At 35.7% G+C, this 14,598-nt stretch overlaps 1 long non-coding RNA gene across 1 annotated transcript in view; it reads left to right on the top strand.

The window, feature by feature from the left end:
* Positions 1-8,329: 8,329 nt before the first annotated feature.
* LOC141544683 (uncharacterized) overlaps positions 8,330-14,598 on the top strand; it is a 285,498-nt gene continuing 279,229 nt past the window's right edge. The window contains exon 1 of the long non-coding RNA XR_012482757.1: positions 8,330-8,577. This is a non-coding gene — a long non-coding RNA (uncharacterized LOC141544683). The remainder of the gene's footprint in view (positions 8,578-14,598) is intronic.

Genomic DNA, 14,598 nt, shown 5'->3' with positions numbered 1-14,598 from the left:
CTTTTCATTTTGAATGGAACAGTGAATCTCATAGGATAAGCAGGCATTGGAGAACTGTGATCTGTACTACAGATTTCATTATATTTTCTCCATTCCTCTTCCTTTCCCTAAAACAAAACAAAACAAAATCTACCACTCTTCTAAACTTTCCTATTTCTGTTCCTAAAACTTTCTGTTGGAGAACATCCTCTTCCTCCAGGTTCCCAGCTTTCCAGCTTTGGTTTTATCTTTGACTTTCACTCCACACATTCTGTTAGTTATTAAATCTTGACCCTGGTCTCTTAAACACTCAATGTTTCTTACTACTCTCTAAAAAGAGATAATAAGGAAATGAGCTTATGGCAGTGATAGGAGGAAGTTGTTGTGTTTGTTCAGGTAATTGCCCGGCACACGTGGCAGCCAGCCAATGCCCCACCCATGTTAACAACAACAATGACGTTGATGATGTGGATTTATATAACAGTTTGCCAAAAAAAGCACTTTCTATGATACAATCCTGTAAGATAGAACAACGCACACATATTATTGTTCTTATTTTACAGACGAGGAAACCAAGGATAAGCTTCAGCATCTATAAAATGAGAATCATAATACTTGCCCAGTCTATTTTATAGTGTGAAAGGAAAGTGAATTAATATCTGTGAAAGCACTATCCAAAAAAAAGCTTCCCTTGTGAAGAGATATTAACAATACATAATATTTGTCTTTTGGAGGTAATAATAATAAAGTTTAATGAATGAGATATAACAGTTACACAACCTTTAAGCCTATATCTGCTTAGTGGAGTAGGAAGAGAAGGAATAAAATGTAATCTCTTCTAGCCTCAGTTTCCTCATCTGTAAAATTTATGACTTAAAAGCTGCCAGAAAGATCTGACTCCATGCCAACATACCAAAAATGGAATTCATGCCAAATAGACACCTTTCCCTAACTTCTATTTTTCTGTTGGTAGTACCGTCACTCAGGTGTGAAACCTTGAGTACTTTTGGAGTTTGGATCATATTGGGTTCCAAACAAGGTGGGATCTTCTCTAGAAAGGCAAGACAATTATATTAATTGTTTATGGACAATATGTTTCCTTAATCTCCCATGGGGTGAAATAAAGACTGTTCTATGTTCCTTATAAATTGCCACCTTGAGGTTTTCTGTGGGTGCTTGGGAATCTTTAATCCAAATCTATAGAGACCTAGAAACACACCCTAGCTAGAGTGGTGTTCTTTTGGGGTGGGGAGAGAAATGAGTCAAAGAGTTTTGATTTGGGGCTTCTCCCCCCAAACTGGACCTAGTCTATATAAATCCAAAGCAGGGGCCATAAATTATATCTGTAAAATGACAAGATTTCACTAGATGATGTATAACGTCACTTCAAGCTCTAAAGTTTCATGATCGCCAAACTTCTCTCTGAAATGTTTAGTTAGGACAGAAGTTTTAAAAAGAAAAGTTTTCCTTGTGTTGACCTTCCCTTTGCTTTGAGAACATTACTTTGCCTTGCTGTGTTAGTGCTGAAATTGGCATCACTTTTAGATTGAACACAGTGGGGAAACAAGCAATGAGAAGTCCCATCGTGAGACAAATGGTACGGAATGAGAATTTCTTGGCCAATTTTGTCAGCCCCAAAGGCCAGCCTGGCTCCAGTACTATGGTGGAGAACCTAAAGAGGAGATCAGTTTTACTCAAAAACGACAGCTCTACTCAATCCAACAACCATGTATTAAGTGCCCTGCTCTCTGAAAGATATTGTGCTAAACATTGGGGCTATAAAGACAAAAAATAATTAGTCCCAGACCTTAAGGACCTTATGCTCTGCTCAAAAAGACATTTAAGTAATTTGTTAAAGACTCTTCTAAGGGTTACTTGCCTGGTTTGGAATCCCTTAGGTCAACCTATTTAATAATAAAGTTGTTCAGTTGTGTATATCTCTTTGGGATTTTTTGACAAAGACACTGGAGTGATTTGTCTTTTCCTTCTCCATTTAACAGAGGAAGAACTGAGGCAAACAGGGTTAAGGACTTGCATAGGATTCCACACGTATAAGTCATAATAGACTAATGCCCCTAGATTAGTCATATTAGACTAATGACCTAACTTTAACTGTCAGTCACCTGGGGCTAGGGTTCACGGAACTGTTGTAGATCAAAGATGAACCCTCAGGATCACCACCATGATAATCTTTTATTATTTTTATATGCTTCTGAATTAGAGTTGCCTTTCAAAGAAAATTTGCCAGTGAAATGAATAATACAATTCATGAATGCCATCATTTATTGAGTGTCTATTGTGTTCAGAGTCCCGTGTTATATGGTGGGGAGATATGAAGCTTGCATAAGTCATGACAAATCATGATTCCCGCCTTCAAGTTTATAAGATAGTAAAAGGATATGACATAAAGCAAAGGTCTCTGAGTGGTTTGAGAAGGAAAGTTGTAGCCAATTTTAGGGATGGGGAGGAAATCAAAGAAGGTTTCCTGGAGGGGATTCAGATTGAGTTTAAGAATGGATTGTTGTTTTTCTTCCTTCATTTTGCAAGAGGTGATGATGTCACAGTAGGCCCTAATTCCTTTATCAGGTGGGAATATCTTGTTTGTATTGATCAGCTAGATGGCACATTAAGTCTGAGTTTAAATCCAGTTTCAGACACTTACTGGTTGTGTGACTTTGAGCAAGTCACTTAACCTTTGTCTGTTCCAGTTTCTTCATCTGTAAAATGAGCACAATAACACTACTTAATTCCCAGGGTTGTTGTGGGAATCATGAGATAATACTTGTAAAGTGCCTGGCAAAACTTTAAAAAAAATAGATGCTATCTATTAACAAATAAGTATTTTTATAGAACTTTGTAAATATTTCCTCATAAGTACTGTTATTTGTCCCCATTTGGGGGGAATTCGTCCCCATCACACTTTTTGTTACATATATTCTAAGTTTGAACCTGCTTTCTCCTGTAGATTCTGTACATGCTTGTAAGAAAATGAGCTCCTGGTTTTTTTGGGGGGGAACCCATTTGTACCTTTTTTTCTTATTATTCTTCCTTAGTGTATATCTGTTTGTGAAAGGTAATTAAGACTGACTGATTAATTGATATCAACTGATAATCAATGGAGGAAACTTCATAATCTATATAACATTAGAAAACCATCCCCAACTCTTTAGGGCTACAATTAAACTCTGAAAAGAGACACAGTACCCACCCTTTGGAAACCCAGCTTATCAGGATGAATATATGTGGGAAGGATGAACCTAGACAAAATTGATGTATAGGAAAGTTATGACTTTTCCAAGATAACAACGGGACAAAGCATCAGAGGGAGGACTTGAACCCATCTCTTCTGACTCCAGAGTCGGTATCCTTAGGTCTGGTAGCACAAATAAAGTAATCTCACGACATGAACAGATATTCTCCTTTACAATTTGGTCAGATTATAATTCTCAGGAAGCTATACAAAGAAGGACATTAACCCATCTTAGACTGTGATTTTCCCCCCAACACAGCTAAGGGTGCATTTGGAGAAAATTCTCTTTGATTTGTTTAATATGCTATCTGCTCAGTGACATTAAAATACAGCTCCATGAGCCTCTTTTTATCTGCTTTGATGAGTTACTGACATCAAGTCTAGGCATGCCTGGGAGAGGAAATTCAATTATATTTTTTCTAAATTGTGCATCCTCAGAATTGAGCTCAGAGATTCAAATGCCAAAGAACAACACTCAAGCCTGGATCTTTTGGGGGGAAGGCTAAGGGATTTCACAATTTTGCCTTTTCTAGAGAAGGGCACACTTCAGGGTAATCAGACAGCAGAACCAACAGGAAAGTGAATGCCCTTGAAGTGGGAGGGTGATGCTTAGCATTTGCTGCTCAAGAGGCATTTCAGAGAATGACTGGTCACTCTGGGCCATGTTAATTTTGAACAGGGTAGGAAATAGACAGAAATGGCTTTTGTCTTAGCAGTCATTCAAGGCAAAATTGTCCTCTTTTTCTACTGAAGCAGAACATAGGAAAAAAGAAGCTTTTGATTTCATTCAGAGGAGCATAGAGACTAAAATGCGATGGGAGCAAAGGAGGACCCTGTTGATAACTCTTTGAAATAAAACAGACTTTCCCCCCCTAGTTCAAGACGAGAATGCCCATGTTCATATATGTGTGCATGCATGTACATAGACATGTCTATGTATACATATTTATCACAATATATAGTTCACATATGTTTGCATGCAGTACATAGACTATGGATACATATGTATTACAACATATAGTTCATGCATGCATGTACATAGACATGTGTCTATGGATACATATATATTACAAGGTTGCATATAGATAGATGCCTATACATATTGCTATATGTGTGTATGTATCTATATATGTATTGTTCTCTTTTTCTAGCAAAGTACGACATAGAAAAAAAGGAAGTTTTGGATTTCATTGCTAGGGAGGAGAGGGGCAGAGAGACAAAAATGAAGTGGTAGCAAAGGGAGACTTTGAAGATAAGTCTTTGAAATAGAAAATTTTTTTCCTTCTCCAAGGAAGGGACGAGAATGCCCATGTTTATATGTGTGCCTGTGTGTACATAGACAGAGGTCTATGGATACAGTGTACATAGACACATGCCTGTGGATACATATTATTACAATGTATAGTTCATATGGGTATGCATGCAGTACAGACAATGTGCAATGTCTATGGATACATGTTATTACAATGTCTAGTTCACATATGTACATGTAGTTCATAGACACATGCCTGTGGATACATATTATTACAATGTATAGTTCATACATGCATATGTGTATGTGGTACATAGACATATGTCTATGTATACATATTATTATAATATATAGTTCATATATGTATGAAGTACATAGTGTTTGATATATCACGTGTAGTTCATATATGTACGCATGTTGTACAGACACATGTCTATGGATGCATATGTCTTACAACATATAGACACACATGCATATAGATAGAGAAATTCTTATACATGTCTCTATATGTGTGTATGTATCTATATATGTATTGTTTTCTTTTTCTAGCAAAGTACAACATAGAAAAAAAGGAGGTTTTTTTATTTTATTGCTAGGGAAGAAAGGGGCCAAGAGACCAAAATGGGGTGGTAGCAAAGGGAGCCTTCAAAGATAAGTCTGAAATAGTTTTTTCCCCTTCTCATCCAAGGAAGGGGTGAAAATACCCATATTCATATATGTGTGCATGTATATACATAGACACATATCTTACAACATATAGTTCATACATATGCACATATGACATGTGTATATTAAAAGACACGTGTAGACACACATATAAATAAATGACTATATGTATCTTTCTATATGTGTGTATGCATCTGTATATGTATTGTTCTCTTTTTCTAGCAAAGTATAACAGAAAAAAGGAAGCTTTTTATTTCGTGTAGGGAAGAGAGGGGCAGAGAGACTAAAATGGGTTGGTAGCAAGGGGAGCCTTTGAAGATAAGTCTTTGAAATAAATAGTTTTTTCCTTCTCATCAAGGAAGGTGTGAGAATGGTCATGTTCATGTATGTATATGTGTATACCCAGATGCACACATATCCATAAGCATGCATATGTATTTGTATAGACACAAATATGTACACATATATAAGTCTTTCTCTCCTCCTTTTTCCTATCCTCCCCTCCCAGTAAAGTGAACCATAGAAAAAAGCCACAATGATTTCATTCTATAATACATTTAGAGATGAATTATGCACTTATTATGTGCACATGTGTATCATTTATGTGTATGTGCATATGTGTATATATACCTATGCATGTTTTATGTATGTATTCCCTTAGAGGGCTACGTGTAAGGTTTTTTAAGAAGCAGTGATATTTGGAAGATTTTTAAAAAATGGAGAAAAATATCCCAAATGATGAGATATAGAAAGAAAAAAAAAAGAGGTCTAGTGATGTTGATGAGGCAAGAGATATGGGAGCAGGCAAGAGGAGTCTGGGAGAGCAGCAACCACGTTACAAGGACAATTTCTAAATAACTAGGCTTCATTCCTGGCATAGCAGCCACGGTTCAGATACTGGAATAATTGGTCACAGATTTTGGTCTGGAAAGGACCTTGGAGATCATGTAAACCTGTCCCCTAATTTTACAGATGAAAAGTAGTCCCAGGGAGCCTAATTAGCCTAACATCATCCCTGGTAGTAAGTACTAGAGCCAGGATGTGAATCAAGGTGTTCTGACATTAGATATGAAGCCGATTCCTTTTTTCCCCTGCTGTCTCTATCACATAAATTCATTATGCTGTGGGACCTCATGGTCTAAAATTCTATAAAGATGATTGCTTTGTATGTGAATTTGGGCATTATGAAATAGAAATCATAATAATAGCCAACTTTTTTTAAGCTTTAAGCTTTGCAAGACATTTTACATATTTGGTCTCATTTGATCCCTACAACAGCTTTGTGAAGTCAATATTATTATTTTCCCCATTTTGTAGATGAGGAAATTGAAACTGAGGGACACTTACTTGTCCAGGATCACACAACTAGCAAGTATATGTAAATCAGAATTTGAATTTAGGTCTTCCTAATACCATTTCCAAAATTCTATTCATTGCATGACCCAGTCCCCTCCTAAATAATGACTGATTATTTACATTTCTCCCTTAAGGTTTGTGAAGTGCTTTACTTATATTACCACATGGGAAACAAATCTAATGTATCCAGTCTGAAGATTATCAATTATTGAGAGCATAACCAAGTCCCCATTCCCCTGGTGCCTTTGAGTGCGTATAGAACTGTGCAGGGAGTTGCTAATGTTAGAGTAAGGAAATAATTATGCAAGATTATGCTTATAGACTAATAATGAGAATGTTTGGGCAGAGGAAGAGAATCCAGATGTTCTGAGACCCCAGTAAGTCAGCAGTATTAGATATAAGAGATCTACAAGTTTACCCAGTTTCCTTGATCTATCTAACAATGGCCTTGTGAGGATTGGGTTTATGGGAACTTTTCAAGATATATTCCTTTGGATCCAGGACAGGAGCCATGTTCTTTATCAGGGAAAAGCTTCTTATAAATATTTGGTATCTACAGATAGAGGAAAGAGAGAAAAGAAGACTGAGGACTTACAGAAAAGAAAGGAGTGAGATACACAGAGATACAGAGAGACACAACACACAAAGTGAGAGGCAGAGAGACAGAGACAGAGAAGAGAATTCAGAAATAGAGAGATAGAGACACAGACACACACATATACATAGGCAATGAGAGAGAGAGAGAGAGAGAGAGAGAGAGAGAGAGAGAGAGAGAGAGAGAGAGAGAGAGAGAGAGAGAGAGAGAGAGAGAGAGAGAGAAGCAAGAAAAAGAAACATAAATGAAAGGAAAAGAATGACAGAAGACAGAGAGAGATGAGAGACAGAAAATGTGGGAAAGAGCTACAGTGAGAAAATATGAGGGATTAAGTCAAAGTGGAAGAGATCTTGAGATTAATATATTTTTGCAAATATGAAATCTCCTTCCTTGGATTTCATAACCAGTTCATTAAAGTAAGAGATGTCATAAAGGAAATGTATGAGCCAAAGGAATGGACTGTTGATCGTGTGATGAAGAATGACAGGTGCTGTCCTGGTATCCTTTGGGTTTTTTAAAAACCACTTTAGGAGTTTCTAGTAACAAAATCCCTATATGTGTACAGGTCAGCATCTGTTCTGCAATGCAATATTAGACAGTAACCAGGATCAACCAGAGGGTGAATGACTTGTCCAAAATCATACAGTCAATATGTCAGACTATGTGAGACTTGAGTCCAGGTCTTCCTGAAGTGGAAGTACTCTGTGCTGTGTCTCAGTGTTATTTTCTTGATCTCAGGAGAAAGAAAGGACAACTTTCAGTATGTTGTTTGTACTTCTTATGGTGAACTTAATTGGCAAGACACAGACAAGAAGTGCACAGTATGGAGAAGCGTGAATGGGTTGCCACCAGGACTTTTGAGAGGATCTCTGGATAAATGGGATCAGGCGGTGATTTGAGATTTTACTCATAAACCAGACTGGGAAATCAAGGCAAGAGGGGAATAAATAAATATCAGCAAGGCATTTGACTAAATATTTCACAATTTCCTTGTGGGCAAGATAGCCTGAAGAATCATGACTTTAGAACTGATTGAGTAACTAAATCTAACCAGAGCTGATTAATGTCCAGCTGGAGGGAGGCCCATGAACCGAGAACCATAAGGATGTGCCCTTGACCCTGTTTTGTGCAACAATTTTATCAGCTGTTTGGATGAAGACATAGATGGCATACTTAGCAAATCTGTGGATGATTAAACAGACCCTAAAAGACCACAGCAGGGAACGTTGCTCTATCACAAGATGAAATCCATTGATTGATTGATTCACTCAACAAATATTATTAAGCATCTGCTGTGTGCAGGCACTGGGAGAGATACATAATTTAAATTGGTCAGAGAGCAACAATTTGGGAAATAGAAACATGGGTAACTATAATCCATGATACTATATTCCTTAATGAGCACATTAGAGAATTGAGAAAGCAAATTAAAGTCCAAGGGAGGAGAACATTACCACCTAAGGGGATCATGGAAGGAAGGTAGGAAATAAGCATTTATTAAGTGGCTTTATTTTATCTCACTTCATCCTCACAAAAACCCTGAGAGGTGGCTGCTATTATTTTACTTGAGAATACTGAGGAATAGACATAAGTCGACTTCCTTGGCTGAGGTTGCATTTGAACTTAGGTCTTTCTGATTCTGGGTGCAATTTTCTATTCATTGGCACAAGAAGTCAAATTTTGGTTCTTTAAAGATCGGGATGAATTTAATAAGCGGCTGAACATTGTGGGAGGAGGAAATAGGAAGGAAAACAATTTGTATTTTGGAGAGAATGTTTGAAATGATATGATGAGATCTGGGTGAATACAGCTAGCTCTTGATTAGTGCGAGTAATGAATCCTCTGAAGTAGATGCATGCACCCAAATTAGTTTCATTTAAAATTATAATTATGTGAAATATGATCATTAGTTTCATCCCAATGGAAATATGCAGTGCAAATGTGAGTAATGCATATACTCAGGGAATTCATTATCTGTACTAATCGAAATCTGGCTGTATTTTAGTATTTTTGCTATTCTACAAAGCAAACCAGGAATATTGCTCATTGAGGATTAATGCAAACTTGACATTGTTTTTACCTGGATTTCCCTTCTTAATGATTTAAAGGCGTTACCAGCTAGGTCTGACCCACATCTGTTTTTAGTTTAGTTTTTTTTTTTTTTTTGTCAGTAGGGCTGCAGAAAGTTGTTCACATTAATCACCAGGTGAAATACATCTGTAACAACTGTTTCAGAGACAGCAGACAAGATCATTTCTGCGTTCAATCTGACACGGTCAACAAATCACAAGTGCGTTTTATCTGGTAACTGCTTTTCTGATTGTGCCCTTTGGAAAGGATTTTGGCTGCTAAGCCGATCCATTTGTAAAAACTCTCTTGGCTGGCACCCATTGGAATGGATAAACTGCTTCATGCAAAGGGACAGTTATGTATCAGAATTCTTTAGTTATCCTTTATTAACTATTTTTCCTTAACAACAACAAAATCCCCTTTCATCAACTGTTGTCAATTTTGTAAAATTAATGTTTTAAAATTTTTATTTATGAAAGAATGTGGAAGGGATTCATTGTTCATTTGTTGTAACTATGTCTGACTCCTCATGAACCTGTTTAGAGTTTCTTTGGCAAGAAAATTGGGGTGATTTACTATTTCCTTTTCTAGCTCATTTTACAGAAGAGGAAACTGAGGCAAACAGAGTTAAAATGACTTGCTCAGGGTCACACAGCTAGTGAGTGTCTGAGGTCAAATTTAAACTCCAGAAGATGAGTCTTCCTGACTCCAGGCCTGGAATTCTATTCCCTGAATGCCATGTTAAACTTTGCTCTAGATAGAGTTCTCAATTTGATAGTGGGGCCAAAGATTTTATTCCTTATTAGTCACAGGCAGAATATTTACAGCAACTTTAATGTCAGGTCACCTTTCCTCCCCTATTCAGCCAACTCTCAGGTGAACCTTTCCTGGACCCCATAGATTAGCTGGTGTTTACTGCAGCACAGTTTACAGCTGTAATTCCCCAATTTGCTTGGAGTAGCTGCCTCTTATCTCCATTTATTTAGTTTTCCTGATGCTGTTATTTCCAAGTGTCTAAATATAGATCACATATGGATTTTTTAAAATAAATTTTTATTGATGATAATCTTTGTTTTTATATTATCTGCAATTTCCCAACATAGTTGAGAGGGGAAATACCCTTCTCTGTTCTTTCTCAGAGAGTAATCTCTTACATCAAAGAATAAAAAGAGGGGGAAAAAGCCCAGTTTAACAAAGCTAATCAACATATTGTAAAAGTCTTATATACACAGACATATATATACACATAAATATATATACACATACAACAAAGATGATTGTCTATATAAACACAATGTACACATGGATATACTTGTGGATATATAAACATAAATATATATATATTATATATGTATATATAAATACATACATATGTGTGTATATATTCTACCATTAAAGTTCTATTCTGGTGCCTTATTGTAGTGTGGAGGTGATGGCAGAGGCCATGGCTATTCATGACAAGTTCAAAAGACTTCTAATACAGACTTGGCAACAGTTTGTACATCTGTTGTCCAAAGAGCAGCCCTTACTTATCTGACATTAAGGTAATATATATTTCATCCTCTGCAGCTCTTGAAGATAATTTACTAAGTGGTAAGGGGGGTATTGTAATTTGTATTAGAGTCTATTATATATAGTAAAAACAATGCTTTTCCATTCATTTACTCATTCATTCATCTATCCATTAATTACTTAATTAGTTAGTGTAGGAGCACCCACTCAGATAAAATCAGATTTCCTTGAAGTACTGGCAAGGACATGAGTATACATGAAGCTGAGTCATGCTATCAATCATTTTTTTTTCTTTGTAAAGAATGTGAGGATTTTTTCCTATCATAAAATTCAATATTTTAAAAATAAAAAATATATGCACCAAAGGCTCTGTGAGAAAGATGTATCTAGAGTCCAAAAGAACCTTAATCTGTCCCTGACCTTCTTCCCAAATTCCCTTCCTTTTTTTTGTCTGTATTTCCCCTAGCTTGCCAATCCCCACCTGTTGAAATTCTACCCATCCTTTAAATCCCAGCACAAATGCCATCTCCTCAAGGAAGCTTTCCGGGATCCTTCCCCCACCCTTCCTCAGGAATGATTGTTCCTTCTCCTTCAAACAGCACTTGGCTTGCACTTCTGCAACATGCTTATTAGGTATTATTTTATATGCTAGTTATTCATGTCAACCCCCCTGCTGGATTCTGACCTCCATAAAGGCAGGGGTTCTGTCTTGTTTAATGTTTGTCTCTCTCCAGCTCCTACCACTAGGAGCTTGATAAATGTTTACTGAAGCCAAAATTGAGAATTTAGAGATAGACCCTGAGATAATTAGAAAAATTCTGGAGCAGGTTAGCAATCCCTGACTTAGGGAATGGGACCTAACTTTAATATTATCTTAAGCCAAAGATAATTAGGACCATCAATCTTCCATAGAACCGTTCTACACAGATGACCAAAGCCAAAGAGAAATGATTTCTGTATTATGATCCTGCCATGAGCCAGCACTACATGCGGTAGAATATTGTAGCTGGGAGAGATTTTAGAGGTCATCCAATCCAAAGCTCCCTCAGTTTACAGGTAAGGAGACTGAATGGAGTTGAGATGTTTTGTCTGAGATCACCCAACTTGTTAGTGATAAATTTGTGATTAGAATTCATGCATCCTTCTTCAAAAGTTACTTGGAGCACCTGTCCTGGATTTAGGAGGATCTGAGTTTAAATAGTGCCTCAGACACTTAAATATATATATATATATATATATATATATATATATATATATATATATATATATATATATATATATATATATACACACAACAAAGTTGATTGTGTATATAAACACACATGAATACATGGACATAGACAGATGCAGACACACATAAGCATATATAAATACATACACATGTGTGTATATATTCTACCATTCAAGTTCTATACTGGTGCTATAATATAGTGTTGAGATCATGGCAGAGACAGAGACCCAGAGAGACACAGAGAGAAATAGAAAAGAGGAGAAGAGAAGGGAGACAAAGACACAGAAAGATAGATAGAGACAAAGAGGGATAGAGACAGAGACAGAGAGAAGGAAAAGAGTCTGTGTCAAACTACACTGTGAACAACTAGTCACACTGTAAATACTTAATAATTACTGGATTTATTAGTGTATATCAGATAGTTCAGTCCATATACACTTTTGTATGTAGACATTTTTTCAGCCAAAAATTAAAATTAATTAAAAATTAAATTGATTAAAAATTAAAGGGCAGGGAAATTTTTAAAAAGTATAAAATAGGTAATTCTGATTACCAAAATTAAAAAGCTTTTGCAAAGGTAAAATTACTGTATCTTGGATAAGAAGAGAAGCACTTAAAATGGGGAATATTAAATTTCTCAGATAAGGGTTTGTTATCCCGGTTCTTTAAATAACTAACAGAAATAAAATCAAAAGTGATTCCCCAATAGGTAAGTTGTTAAATGACATAACTAGCTATCAAAAGAATTGCAGATGATTAACAATTCTATGAAAGGGTGTTCCATATTATTAATACCAAGATAAATATAAATCAGAATAACTCTGAAGTTTTACCTTACACCCAACAAAATGCCAAAGATGATAAAACATGGGAATAATCAATATTAGAGAGATGGTAGAAGGACCAAAGTATAACCATTCTGGAAAGCAATTTGAAATTATGCAAAGTGACTAAAATTTCAAAATAATTTGATCCAGACATGCTTCTTTTAGGTATATACCTCAAGTACGTCATTAATAAAAAGAAAGGCTCTAAAGATACTAAAATACTTATAGCAAATTTTTTGTGTGTGTGTGTGGTAGCAAAGAACTGGAAACAAAGTAGGTGCCCATTGATTTGGGAATTGATACATGAAAATAATGAATATTACTATAGCTATATAATGAATATTACTATTCTGTAAGAAAAAAAGTAATTTTAGAGAATACAGAGAAACTTGAAAAGACTCATATGAACTGATATAAAGTGAATTAGTAATAAATAAAGTAATTAGATCCAAAGAAACAATTAAAAAATGGTTACAATAATGTGAAAAGAAAAAAAAGACCACCACAAAACAGCTGAAATAGGATGTTGCAAAATGATAAAGAATAAACTTTGCCTCTGAAGAAAAGATTTGAGAAGACACTTTACCCAAACTCCTTTGTAGAGGTGGGAGGCCTATATTGTCAGATTTAAAAAATATGTACATTGATTAGTTTTGCTGATTTTCCCTTCTTTTCTTGATCCTTTTCTTATTTTTTTTTCTTTTGGTTTTAAGGGATTGCTCCCTGTTAGGCAAAGTAAGAGGGAGGAATACAGGGATATTTTTAGGTGATATAAAACAAAAAAAAATTTAATAAAATTTTATTTTAAATAAGACCTAGACATTTATCTATTCTGCCTTCCAGATGCAGTAAGCCAGTGCATATCAATTCAATTCAATACAATGAACATTTATTAAGGTTTACTATATTTCAAGCTCTGCGTCAAATAATATAAATATATAAAGGGATATAAAGATCTAAAGATATAAAGATAAAGGGATATAAAGGGATTTAAGGATATATAGGGATATAAAGAAAAACAACAACAACAACAAAAAACCCATACAAACATACAAATACAAAAAATACACCTCTGGCCAAATAAAAATAACGATTCCTGCCATATAGAAATTTATATTCTATTAAAGGGAATTATATATATGCAGATAAACACACACACACACATATATATATATATAAACTCATACAAGTATATACATAAATACATATATGTATACACAAACACATACACACAAAGAGAGTAAATACAAATGTAAAACACTTCTGTTCCCTTGCTCAGGTTCTTTCTACCTAATAATGTCATCCCTCCTGCTCAATAAACTATTCTAGCTCTCTAAAACCTCTAGGACAAAATCTAAAATCCTTTGTTTGATAATCAAAACTCTTCATAACCAGACCCCTTCCTTTCTCTCCTGTCTGATTACGTCTTACTCACCCCTATATCTCTTCCCATTCAGTAGCACTAACATTCTTGCTCTTTCTCCCATAAACCACTACATTTTCCAGCTCTTCACTTTTCCCCAGCTATCTCTCTATCCAGCTGTATTCTTCTCTCCCCCCTGGCTTTATTGACTTTCTCACCTGCCTTCAAGTCCCAGCTAAAACCCAACCTTCAAGAAGAAGCGTTTGCGATCCCCTTAATGCTAATGTTTGCCTTCTGTTGATTATCTTCAATTTACTCTCTCTAGTTTGACCTAGTTGTTTGCATGTTGAACTTCTTGAGAGCAGGATCTGTTTTTTGCCTTGTTTTGTATCTTTAGCATTTGGCATAGTATCTGACACATAGTAAGATGCTTAATGGCTATTTATTGATTGATTGATTTGGTGAGACAGGGTGATTTCACAGGAATAGTTTTGTCA

The sequence above is a fragment of the Sminthopsis crassicaudata genome, chromosome 5 (assembly GCF_048593235.1).
Source record: "Sminthopsis crassicaudata isolate SCR6 chromosome 5, ASM4859323v1, whole genome shotgun sequence".
NCBI classification, from domain to species: Eukaryota; Metazoa; Chordata; class Mammalia; order Dasyuromorphia; family Dasyuridae; genus Sminthopsis; species Sminthopsis crassicaudata.
The sequence above is the reverse complement of the archived record's forward strand: the minus strand, read 5'-3'. Positions and strand labels throughout refer to the sequence as shown.